The 13,794-nt window shown below is 38.0% G+C and overlaps 1 long non-coding RNA gene and 1 other non-coding gene across 2 annotated transcripts; one reads left to right on the forward strand and one right to left on the reverse strand.

Moving 5' to 3' along the window:
• The first annotated feature begins 382 nt into the window (after positions 1 to 382).
• Positions 383 to 5,706, forward strand: LOC139363164 (uncharacterized). Its single transcript, XR_011623099.1, has 4 exons — positions 383 to 813; positions 1,813 to 1,885; positions 2,046 to 2,163; positions 3,263 to 5,706. It is a non-coding gene; the product is annotated as an uncharacterized lncRNA (long non-coding RNA).
• On the reverse strand, positions 3,665 to 3,797 carry LOC112429346 (small nucleolar RNA SNORA70). The gene has a single exon (XR_003021537.2). It is a non-coding gene; the product is annotated as a small nucleolar RNA SNORA70 (small nucleolar RNA).
• Positions 5,707 to 13,794: the final 8,088 nt, after the last annotated feature.

Here is a 13,794-nt window from a genome sequence, read left to right on the forward strand (position 1 = left end):
TGGTTTGAAGTGTTTGGGTTTTGCAATGGTGTGGTTTGGAAGCTTTCCAGCAGAAAAGCTATTTTCTTTTAAGAGGATAACTCTCTGCAACATTTTCTTTGCTGAAATAATGTGATCCTTAATGACGTCTTATATGACCCAAACTTTAAATAGACCCTATTATTTTAGCTGACCTCATTCTAACCAGGTTTTTACAGGTCAGCCATGAACTACCAACAGCTTCCTGATAATTAATCCTACTTGCCCAAATAACTGTTAGCCTGTTAGCCTTATCTATGCTAAGAGGAAGCTTTTCTATGCACCAGACTTCCTCAGTGAATAAAACACAAACTGAAATTCTGCAGAAAGGGCCAACATTGTGAGGTTTGAGAATGAAGAAACAGATTGAAGATTACGACGCTGCCCTGTCTTCAGCTCCTTGCTTGCTGAAATTCTGTGGTTCATCTGGCACAGGAATGGCTTTACAGTAGAGTCAGCAGCACAACTGCTCAGATCAGGAGTGGTTCTCTGGATGACTATCAAGATGCATGGACGACAACAACATACGCAGTTACCTAAGTGGTCTGGATTGCTCTAAGAAGCAATGGGGGAAGATATCTCAAGTAGCCACTAGAGTTGTTTCCACTAGGGTTTAATTTTGTGCCATTAGAGGCTCATTCTTTTGACTCTGAAGAGCTCTAAGATTCTACTAGGAAAATACAGCTGCAGTCTTTGGTTGTCACCTACTCAAATGCAAGACTGGTGTTTGATAAAAGGAGGGAAAAGAGGCATGCTGTTGTAACTGATGCTGTCAGGACTCCAGGAAGAAGAAAGGTGATGAAATAACAAAATTGCTTTCTTCATTTGGTGAAGGGAGTAAGGAGCTCATGCTGGTCCCATCTAGCAATTTGTAAATGGGTTGTTTGAACATATGGGTCTTAACATGTTCATAGATTGTGGGTGTGTGTTTGTGTGTATAAAATGAAAGGCTTATTATTAGATGTAGCCTTTTGTCAGCATAGTATAAAGTTCCTCAGGTAAGGGCATGCTTTGTAATTAAAGGATTTCTGCATCTGCTAATTGCCCATGACATGTACCTTTTCTTTCCAAGTCACATTTCTGATTTTCAATAATGATTTATTACTAACCTGTTTTCTCATCAGGTTAAAAGCATATCCCAAATAGTTTAAATCCAATGTGCTCCAGTACATATAAAGAGACTTAATAAGATGATCTTTTCTAAGAAAGGTAATTGTATCTTATATTATACAAAACAAAACATAAACATGACATATAGTCCAGTGCAGTGTGCATTTTCATTTCTCACTGTGGCAATGATGTGAATTTTTGGACATGTTTATGGTGGTGACTTTATACATTAAACTGAGCAGAGACCAGATTGCATTGTGAAGTTTAGCAAAGCTAGAATTGAAAACTCAGAAGCCCAAGAAACATTCTTCAGAAGGAATGAAGACTGAGTAGATGTAGGATTTAATATTTCCTGCATGGTTTGGAAATATTCTGGATTTGTTTCTAAACTTTGCTAGACATATGTCAATGACTCAGAAAAGTCATGCTCAACAGAGAGGTGAGAGAATGACCTACTGGTGACCATCAGGTTCTGTTTCAATTTTTAAAATATGTATCCTTCAGAAAAAAAATGGCAGGTTACATGTCATTTTCCAATGTTAATGGTTCAATTTTACTAGATTTTTACTATGCTTAAGTTATTATAATTTTTCTTAAAGAATAGGTGGAACATAAACATAAGAATGTGAAACTTAAAATACATCACAGGACTCTGTTTCCTCTTTTTTTTATGTCTCCTTTTAGGTGACCTCTTCCATTTCCATGTATCTGAAGACATCTTTACCTTCTTTCTTTTACCATCACCACTTTAGTCTAGGTCAGTGCCTTTTTGATCACTATGAAGAATAACAAAATCATTTCACAATATAATCCAGTACTTGCAAATGCATGCCTATATGCACAAAAATTTGAGAGGAACTGTTATGAAATGATGTGGTGGTCTCTGATATTTTCTTTCTTTCTTTTTTTTTTGACAGAGTCTCGCACTATTGCCCAGGCTGGCATGTAGAGGTGGGATCTTGGCTGACTGCAACCTCCACCTCCCGTGTTCAAGTGATTCTCATGTCTCAGCCTCCCAAGTAGCTGGGATTACAGGTGCCTGCCATCATGCCTAGCTAACTTTTGTATTTTTAGTAGAGGTGGGGTTTTGCCATGTTGGCCAGGTTGGTCTCAAACTCCTGGCCTCAAGTGATCCACCTGCCTTGGCCTCCCAAAGTGCTGAGATTACAGGTGTGAGCCACTGTGCCTGGCTGATTTTTTCTATTGTACATTATTCTCTTTCAATGATATTGTGTGTTAAGACCACTAAAATGACTGTATAACACTGATGGGTTGTGACCTATAGTTTAGATAGCAGTAATCTAAAATAGCATCACCATTTGCCCAGATATCTGCAGCAGTCTATTAACCCGTTTCTCTTCTATTTTTCCCTCATGAATTCCCCATACGGCAGCAAAAAGGATCTCAAAAGACAAATCCAATCATGCAACTCTCCTGCTCAAAGCCTTCAATAGCTTCTTACACTTACACAAAAAAATCTAAACTCTTTCAAACTCCTCACCACACCTACATGATCTGACCTTTGACATTCTGTTCAGCCTAATCTCATGCCATCTCTCCCTTCCTCTGCATGCTCTGGTTCCACAGAACACATTTCAGTTCCTCCAGTACAAGAGATTCTTGCCTGCCTGGGTACAAATTGCTCCCTCTGCCAGGAACACTCTTTCCCCAATTTCTCATGACTGGCTGGTGTTTACTCTTTAGTCTGGTCTTATTTTCTCTACAAAGACACCTTTTTTAACCATCCCAGTTACAGTGGATCATTCCTTCCTATTTTTTATTTCAACCCATTGTTTGAACACTTACACTTGGAAAGATGGAAAGAAAATATCACAGCTAGAAAACTGACCAAATAACAGGCAGGATGGGGGTGGGTCGAGGACTCACAGCAAGAGATAGTGGAGTCTTTTAGGGCTGGATGTGTTCATCTTAGGATTAAGGACTTAGAACTTTGGAACTATGACTTTGCACAATGTATCTTGCCTATAATGCCTGCCTTTTCATTTTTGTGTAATATCGAATTGTATTAATTTACAAAATTCTACATGCCTCTACTTTGCTAAGAAGGATGAAGGAAAGAAAGGGTTTGGTTACACATATGCTAACAATTTTTTTTTTTTTTTTTTTTTGACAGGAAATACTGTTGAGCCTAAGAGGCGGCAGAACAGTGGAAGCCTTCCTGAGTGCAGGGCCTGCCACTTGTTCAGGAGCCATGACTGGGGATGCTTTTGACCCCACAGCCATCTGAGATAAGCCACTTCTCAACTACCATGTCTTCAGATTCATCCACGTGAAACTTGATAGAGCCCCATTTCTTTGAGATGTGGCCAGGCAACTTGAACTTGGTCCTGTGTAGGAACTCAATCACATGCTCCTTGTTCTGCACCTTGGTATGGATGGACATGATGACTTGGCCAATGTAAATTGTGGCCATGGTACCCTGGGGCTTTCCAGAGATACCCTTCACACCTGTTTGGAGCCTACACTGGGAACAGTGTAAGGTCAAAGGTCGGAGACATGACCATACATTGGAAACGGCTGTCTCCTATGTTCTTTAGAGCAACCCATATAAGAAACAAACTATGTATATGACAAAGGAGGCTGTTGTTTGTAGCCATTACACCGAGCCCCTGTGAGGAAAGGCGTGCAGCTGGCTTAATTGACTGCAGAAGATGAATAATTTTAAAAGTCTGCTGAGTCCCAGAATTCGGGGTGACAGTGGCAATCAGAGTGACAGAACTCTAGAGAAAGGCAGTGTTCATAGAAAAGAGTCAGAGGTTGCTGGTGGGGTCTGCTCCCACCAGCTGGAGGTTCTTTTCTTGATTCAGAACTCACAGAGTTTTATGTGGTGTTTTAATAAGAAAGATGTTTCCATCCTTGAACCATCCCTTCTCTAGCTTGGAGGTCCTTCCTGTGCTATAAAGATCACAGATAATTTGCTGGCTTTGTACAAGGGCAGTACTATTGAAAGGGACCTGCAAGCTTCTTTGTCCTAGGGACTAAAAGTCCCTATTTCTGCCCCAGCAGTTCCAAATCTATAAACAGATATTTTCACATGATATCACTCCTCACCAGTTGCCAGTTGGAGGATGGAGATGCAGGATATATTATAATAGTCGTTTCTGAGTTCAGGTAGAACTTGGAATCAGCCAAATTTGCCTTAGGCTCAAACTGTATGCCCTGAGAGATAACTCCCACAGTCTTAAGATTGAGGACATCATTTGAACTCCCATAGGCCTGATGCCTAGAAGGAGAGCAACCTGGTTTTTGCCCCTTCTTCTGCCTTTGCTGTTCTCCATGCCTAAGCATCACGTTCTATCCAGCTCCTGCAGATGAGTTAGCTGGCCTGAGTGCCTGCAAAGGACCAGGCATTCTCTAAGGCATATTTTACATGTTGCAAGGCATATTTAGCATTCTCTAAGGCATACTCTAAGGCATATTTACATATTTACATTCATCTAATACTGGCCATTCTGTTTTTCCAGTCTGGTCTTCCTTCACAATCTTGGGTTTATCCCTTCTCAGCTCAGCACTAAGGGAGTGTTTCTTCAAAGCTCTAACATGTACTGTAGGTGCTGCTCCCAATGGTTCCCATCTTTCTGATTCCTTATAATTCCTCAGTAATGATTTGTGCTATTTTTACTTTTTTCCCCTGAGTCTCAACCTTGAAGAGTTTACTGTGGCCACTTGAAATTAAGTATGGGCTGCTTTTAATGGGACTAATTGTTATAAGTTCTCATAGGAAGAATCAATTTCAAGAATGAGAAAAAAAAATCCATCCCCAGGGTTCCTACATCCTACCCTCGGCCTCATGATTTAATCACTTCATTTTAGAATAACGCACTCAGCTGTTTCCACATCAGCCACTGACTTTCCCCAAGAAACAAATAATAAGGAAGATGTGGCCTTAACTAAGATGGCCTTGCCATAGGTTAAAGGATCATGGACAGCTGATTTCTAGTGCCTTTAGATCATTGGAACAAAGCCAATTTCTTCCTCAGACCAGTTTGCTTTGATTTGCAATTTATTATTAACAAAATGAACTGGCTATTTTGGGACTTGGGTCTGAACTATTACCTAAATCCTGACTAATCATAGTTTGTGAGGTGCTGCAACAAATGCCTGCCTGTCCCTTTCATCCTTTTTCTTTCTCTTCCTCTCTCTTCTTTTTTTTTTTTTTTTTTAAGAATATCTTTTTCTGGAACAATGAAGCAGATAAGAAATACAGGAAACCATAGAGAGTTAAATAGCGTTTATGGAATTGTGAGGATCATCTACCGACAGTAAGAGCAGTAACACAGAAACAGACTTCAACTGGCAAGAAACAGCAGGTCACTGCCTGCAGGGGTTGACCAGCTCAGAAACTTGACTGTTTCATGTGTTTGGGTAATGTAATCAAACACAGATGCTGAACCAACTTATGCTCTAATGACATTATATTTGATATCTTCTACTTAATTGTAATTAAAGTTCAATTTCCTAGATCAATTAAATATATTAAAATATTTTATGGGCATTTATCAGCCTAAACTGATTTTTACAAACCACACAGTGGCGTCAGGAGGGTTCTGTGTTTGAGAAGGCCACAATGCTTTTCAGTGAGATACTACATTTGTCCATAGGCTTAGGGAGAATAATTTACATTTCAGTTTTACAAAATTAACATTATGGTCGGCTTTCAACTAGGTATGCAAAGGTCTTCAATTTTAAGTGGAAGAATGTCTGTGGGTGTGTGAGTATTGAATGAATTTCTTATATTTAATTTCTGCTATAACTTAATAGCCAATAGACAATAAGAAATGTTGCTGTCAAAGAGGCTTTTATGGGAATGAACTGGAGAAAGAAGCATAATTCTATACAATGGATGGAAGAACACCATACATCTCAGATTTCTGAAGATGTAAAGAGATTTCAAATAGACTGTCCCTTTGTCCTTATAAGCATATTAGTTGTTAGGCCACATACTGTGATTTTTGATTTAGGATACATATTCACTATACTTAAATGTCCTAAAAGTGTAATAAGAACAAAAGTCATAGTCAAAATGTATATATGCTTATTATTGTAGAATTTGAGTGAGTAGTAACATAACATCCTCAGAAAAGGAAATGGTATGTTTTTAATTCTGTGTCCCATGTATGAGAGCAAAATTTGCAATCTAAAATTGATTAATTTTCATATATCACTTGATTAAAAAACAGAATAGTGGTGGAAGCTTCTGGAGTATTCCCAGAAGCATTAAAAGATAAACAATAGATGGACAAGTTAAATCTGCAATAAAATTCCATTAATCATATGTAGCTGAGGCTTTAGAAGTGAGTCATCAAATAATCTCTGGAAACTTTGAGGATATTTACTAAAATTTTAAAGCTGACTATATTCCAACTGAAAATGTTATCCCCCTAAGTTAAAAGAGAACTTTTATCCAACACACAGAACATATCTAGGTTATTTAATCTATATTATTTGCTAGGTGATTTTTAAATAACCATAGTTACTAGACCTAAAGGATTTATAGTAGGTGTCTGTTGCAGTGGTGATGGCACTAGATTGATTCAACAGTCATTTATTTGTATTAATGAATAGGAAATGAGAAAGAAGATTTGTGAAAGAACAAATAATCTAGGGGAGTTAATGAGCACATGTGTGTACACATACTCTAACTTCCCAAGGAGGCTATGTTGTACAGTGCTCTCCCCCACCCACCTTCAAATCTGCAGCCCACAGGTAGAGAGAGGGGGCCATGCCCTATATTAGGAGTTGAGGGGAGTCAAAGGCCAGGGTTACTCATGTTTTAGTGCAGTATAAAGTGCAGTCTGTAAAGCCTCTGGGTAATTTGATCAATGCAGGCATTCAAAATCTATAATGCGAGTTCCAGAGTAAATGTTTGGATCAACTTGATCTTTAATTAAATTTAGAAGAAAACTAAAATTTCCATTTTAGTTGAGTAAAAACAAGAAGTATAGCCAGATATCTGGCTGTTAAATATGATGTATATAAAACATCTAAATAATTAGTTTGTTTTTCAATTTTTGAATTCAAATGTCTGCTATCTTTAGACTCAAAGTGGATTAAGAATTAGTCATGATAATTCAATTTCTTTGATTTATGAAGAATGTGTAACTCAAAATAATGACCGATCCAATCTGTAAAGGGTAATTACTCTTATGTCGGAAATAGTTTTATGTCATTCCTGCACTTGGTCTAGAGTTACGTGTGTGTGTGTGTGTGTGTGTGTGTGTATACACACACATATATATAGAAATACAATACAATGTACTACAAAAACATAATTCAAATATTATGATAGTATATTTATTCAAATGATTTCCATGATTCCACAAATTTAGATGGCAATTACAGAGCTTCTAAATTTAGTATATAAAAATGATGCTAGAAAAATGGGTACCTATCATTTTTAAACATCTCTTTGAAATGTTAAACTCTCATATAAAAATCATAATAGTATGCATAATAACTAAAGTGAAATATACTATTCTTAACGTTATCATTTACTTTTAAGATAGTGAATTAAAAATACACTATTCTGCACTACTCTGAGCATGGACTAGACTTAATCTCCAAGTATTTCTAGCTCTCTAGAGTATACAAGGTGCCTGTCTCATGTCTGAGCACTTTGACCTCGACAAGCCCTGTAACCCACAGAACACAGATAATGTTCCAAGACAAGTCCAGACTTGTAGAAGACATAGACAAGTCATAAGTGTTTGCAAGAAACATTTCTTTTTTAAAACACAGCAACACAATCCATATCTAGTCAGTGTGAGGCTGACGAACTACTGCTCACAAAGATCTCACAATAAGTAAACAGAGTGGAATCTGGTTGCTAAGTTAATTCCAGTGAATTACAAAATAAAAAAAAAATCTTTGAAATTTCAATGGAAATCGGGGAGAAATTGTTGGGCAAAGAATCTTGAGTGCCATATATTTTTTCCCTTTCTATTATTTTAACAAGAGTTTATGTTAAGAATATCACTTTTATGCTAATCAATTATTCACTTCCATAAGTAATTATGAATTTCAAAACCTAGAGGGCAGTTCTGTTACCCTTTAGGGATATCTTACTCATCTAAACTATCAATATTCAGCCTTCTTAATCATGTGTCAATCCAAATTCTCTTTTATTTCCCAGCTCTGCTGCAGGAGTTGTAGTTTATTGGAAACTGTTATCTTCCAGTTGGACACTTTCATGGTTCAAATATCAATAACCTTTATAGCTTTTGTTCTCCTCTACACCTTCTTGGCTAATGCCTAATTTACTAGCATCTTTAAACCTTTTCTTTTGTTAGGAAAGAAAACTTGAATTTCTTTTATTCCATATTACCAGAATAAATTCTGGCATTTTAATGCAATTTCCTACAGAAAGTCTACAGCTAGTTTCCATATTTACACTTAACAATCCCAGGGTTTTTAAGGTAGTCATATTTTTCTTCCTAGAGTCTGGTTTGAACAGTTCTTTTTTAAGTGTTTTAAAAATGTCCATTATCCGAGTAGCTTCAAGAGAAACTTTTGTTTAGTTATTATGTTTTGTTCAGTTTTTCAGACTTTCTAAGACTGTGTGTTTTTTGGTTGCTTATCACATTCCATAGTAATTTCTCCCAAACATCAAGATAACATTAGTTGTACTATTTAATTTGTAATTTGTTTGGCAACAGATAATTTTAAGGTCAGGAAAGGAAGTTAATAGGAAAAGATAAAAACAAGTGATGGTAGAAATAATACTAAGAAGGTTCTTTCAAACATATATGCATTATTGAATCAATGTACGGTTTATGTATATATGAGAGTAAATAGGCCTTCTACAGCTGCCATAAGTTTAAATCTCATATAAAAAAATCAATGATCAGTAGCTAACAAATGTATCAATATATGTTGTACAGGTAAGAAGTAGCTGAAAATATATCAAGATGAGCTGGATATAACATACCCATAGAATACAGCCTTATTTTTTACAAGGTACCCAAACATTTTTAGCTAAATTCCTTCTAGAAAAGAGAAATAATTTATTATATTCTTCCCTTGTACTCTTCACAAAACCTTACAGTTTCCACAAGTAAAATCAATACTTTCTTCAGAGCAGTTAAACATATTCCAGCACAAATTTACAAAAAAATTGTAATACAAATATTAAAGTTTACTTATTCCTATTTGATGGTTTTTGAAAATATAGTGTATTTCTAGTTTACATTTTGCCAGATGAATGTAACTTTTGAATGTCTCTTTTGTCTGGAGTAAGGAAAACAGTCTGGTCCATGGGCTTGCAACACTGATTGAAACGGCAAAATTTCACAGAGATGTCACAACAGGAAGAAGTTCTGGCATAATCAGCACTGATAATAGCATAAGAAAATACTAGCTAGTCTTTCTGATGAAGAATTCTGCTAAAGGACAATCCAAATCAAGTTTGATTGTAAGAGCGATGATGTAGGTCTGACTGATCATATTGATTGCTTGCATATTGTATTTCCTAAACTCACTAATCTGTAACTGTGAATGGAGTTATTTTTATGTGGTCATACACTTCAAATAAACACACTTAAAATAAAATCTTAGGACATTACACTTATAAGATGCTCAACAGTAGAGTAGTGATGCTTTATACTATGTCCACAGGTGAGAATGTAGCCCACATAAAAAATCCTCTGTGTAGCTACAGGATCTCTTTAAACTTAGCTGTTTGATGCTGATCATTTAAATGCACTCACACTGATGTAAGATTAAACAGTGTGGTTAGAAGGGTTTTTGGCCCATGATGAGGGCAACTGAGTTTAACCTTAACTTTCCCATAACTAGCTGTGTAAATATAGGGAAGATCATCTAGCCTTTCTTCATCTCTAAACTTAGAACTTCATGCTAATCAGAACAGTTTTGAAGATAAAATAAGATAATATAGAAGAAAAATGATTGAAAAGTTTAAAACTATAAAAGCTAATCTGTTGATTACAAAGAATATACAAGTAATATGTTGAATGGTTATTCCCAAACTAAGCTGTATGTCATGGATGTTGCCAGTCTTCCACAGGCCCTGAATAATGCATAAACATTTTTTATTTTCCTGAAGGAACATAGGAAACATCATTTCACAAGCACCATTTCCCTGTGAAAACAGGTAATGTATTTTCCCAAGTGAGTTTTAATTTTTGCATGAGGCACTTTGATCAGTTGCTGTTCTACAAACACTAACTGGACAGCAGAGAGATGTCCAGTTCACTCTGCAAAGAAGGCATATGTGTGTGCATGCTTGGAAAAGCATGCAATACCCCAGTATCTCTGGAATTACTAGGATTTGGGCCACAAAGGCAGCAAATGGTTGGGGGACAGAGGCAGGTCGGGGAGTACTCAAATTCCTCACACTACCACTGCTCTGCCTGCATTGCAGGGTGCTTCTAGAAGTACACGCCACTTTTTGTGGAAAGGTTCCAAGAGCAGAAGTGGTAGAAGGTGGAAAATCAAGAGAGAAAGTGGAGAGGGCTGGTGTGGAAAGACCAAGAGCAGGACAGGAATATGGGGGGAGACTGGCTAGAATGCTGTGAGAGAGGGAAGTAGCAGGCTTAATGGCAGGTTTTGTGTGTGTGTGTATGTGGGGGGTGGTGGTGGGGTGCTTTTTTCTCCTGTCTCTCCTTCTGGGTATGAACTTGAAGGAGTACTTTTGTATTTGGAGGCTTCCCATCTTCTGAAACCATTTTTGAGAAGGTAGGAAGCAGGGCAAGAAGGGGAAAGTACCACTGCTAAGTGAACTCGGGGCAGTCTTCAAACACCCCACTGTGTTTCAGTGTGTCACGTTTCTTGCAAATTCTCCATAAGGTGCTAGCTTGCTAGCTCTTCGCTGCCACGGAGGTCATTCGTGGCTGCTGGGGAAGAAGTGCCCATCTGCTTCTTCAGGTCATTGTGCATTCTGGCCCTCAGCAGTTGTTTCATGATAAAATCACTTGGTCTCCAAAGTTATGCCCAACCTGAATGTCCAGAACTTGAAAAGAAAGAAGAATCAGAGTGCAGTTCCAGCTCAAGTTTAAGTCTAGGAGGAACATGAGAAGACTGGGAACAAGCCAACTCACGGAATGTAAGGAACTGACGTGCATGAGTCTGAACCAAGGCTCTGTGATTTCTCTAAGATACTTAACTTTCTTGTGCCCTATCTTTCCTATGGAGATATAATGTGTACAGTTCTGGTTTTTAGAGAAAGTTTAGAAAATATAATGTATATAAAATATTTAACAGAGCTTCTGGGATATAATAACAAACTCAATAATAATAACTATCATTAAGGCCAAAGCTGAACATCTTATTTTGCTAAGTCCAGATTGATTGTTACTGTAACTTTAAAAATAAGATGAACTAATTATAAGTGTTTCTCAAAATTGTATGTAAAGCTTTCCTTTAAAACCTTCAGAATAAGGACTTTTTATCTGCTCGCTTAGAAAGCAGTTTAAATTTAGGCTGTCCGTATTTCAGTTTTGTGGTGTTCTTAACTTTATCAACTAAGAGCTTCATATTGCCATAGGTTTTTGTTTTTTTCCTTTTAAGTAGGAAAAAGTAAATAATTTACCAAACAGGTTCAGAAGCTAAAGCCTGGGGGAAAAATTTAGCAACTTTGCATCTAAATTTAATCTAAGAGTAACTGTGTTGAGAAATATCTTAGTTGTGAATGTATTTGGAAAGTATAGACGTACTCATTTGATAATTATTTTGGCTATCTAGAAAAAAATTAATGGTTTCAATTGCAGAATCTGCAATTTTATGTAAGGATGGATATTTTTTCCTAGAATGTAAATATTATTTCAGTTTGAAGACAGGAAGAAGTGGGACAATGAACAACATATGCTTTCATTCAACAATATGTAATGATTGGCCACTATGTATCAGGCACATATTAATCCAGTCAAAGATTAAATTGCCCACAAAAGCATTGCCAAAAGTAAGATATCCCAGATGTCCTAGTGCAGGAGGCAGTAGGGTCTGGATTATGGTTGGGAAAGGGGGAATGTTTTGTTAAAAGTTTAAGGAAGTGTCAGCCACAAAGCATTGGATGCTTGGGGGAGAGACGGTCTTGGCACACTGCTGCTGGGATTATCTTCTCCCCAGCATACAGCACATAAGCAGGCCCTGCAAGTCCAGCTTCATGCTGTACTTCCACCTCTCAGTTGTGCCCTCCATTTCTGGGAATGACCATGGGATCAGCCTTTGTTTGGGGGAGGGTTCCCACTTAGAGAACTGTAGTATGGTAGCTGTTGTCAGTGCAGTGCAAAGTGTGGCTGGGTCCTTGTGTCAGGATCACCCTGATAGCTTGCCAAAATGCAGATTCCTTTAGTGCTATAGAACGAAATCCTGGGTATGCATAGGCAGATGTCCATCAGCTCTAAGAGTCTTCTTTATTTTTAGTTTTTGGAGCACGGGTAAAAATAAAGTAAAAAATAATTGTAGTAGAGCTACACACACACACACACAGCCTTGATTTTTCAAGTGCAGTGTGTCTAACATTGGCTTTGTTTTAAAAAGGGGCAGAATTCATACCGGCCTTTGAAGGAAACATTTTTAACAGCGTTTTTTTTCTTTTCTTTTCTCTTCTCTTCTTTTCTCTTCTCTTTTCTCTCTCTTTTTTCATTTCTCTTTTCTTTCTCCCTTCCCCTCCCTTCCTCCATTTTCTTTTCTTCTTTTCCCCCTCCCCTCCCCTTCATTCTTTCTTCCTTAAATCCTTGCTATTTGTGCTTGTCTTGTCTTCCAATAGAAGGTACTGGTAAGCTACAGACCACTCGCTACCCCGTAATGACCACTAAACAGCATTCACAGCCAAATGGGTTGGGTTAAAGGCCTGACCCCACCACTTATTAGTTGTGGAACTTGGGAATGTTTCTGAATTTCTTGGATTCCTCTGTTTCTAGATCCCTAGGAGATGGAAATACCTTCTTCTTGAAGATTAAATTAGGTATTATGTTAAGGAGCTAAACAGGTTATAGCCCAGACGTGTTCAATAAGTTCCTGGTACTCAAACCTTATCTCAAGGCACTACCAATCTCATTTATTAATCACGGGGAGTGCACATATCTTTTCTCAAACATTCCCCAACTCTATACGCTTCCCTTTGTAGATAACGCTCTTCTCCTCTTTCCCCGACTACTGAAGGAACATCCATTCTTTCAAGAACCAGTCCAAATGACACCTTCTCGGGTGTCTCTCCGTTTCCTATGTCGTTAGCCCGCCACGCGATTTCGTCAGAATATACTTCTCTCATAATACATATGCAACTGAACCATAATTATGCACCTGGGTGCTATGCCCTCTGGATTATGTGAAATGTAGTCATTCTTAAATCTTCAGCACTTAGCTTGTTGACTGGCACTAAGAGGTCACTAAATGCTCTCTCTATACACATGCTCACACAAGAATATGCATATACATATATATGTATAAAACGCCTGGTTAAGATAGATTCATGCGCCGATGGCTGGTCCGAGGAACACATGGGTGTGCTCTGAAGGCAGCGATGGCCCTATGCGGACAGGGTAGTTGTCCTAGAGTCCCCAGGCGCACCTCAGTGCTTAGGCGCAGCGCTGAGGGGACGGCCTCTGCCACAGAGCCAGTCGGGTTTCTCCATTTTGGGACGCAGCTCGGCAGGGTACCGGCAGGGGGCGGCGTTGTCACGCAGCT

Source organism: Macaca nemestrina, chromosome 5, assembly GCF_043159975.1.
Source record: "Macaca nemestrina isolate mMacNem1 chromosome 5, mMacNem.hap1, whole genome shotgun sequence".
Lineage (NCBI taxonomy): Eukaryota > Metazoa > Chordata > Mammalia > Primates > Cercopithecidae > Macaca > Macaca nemestrina.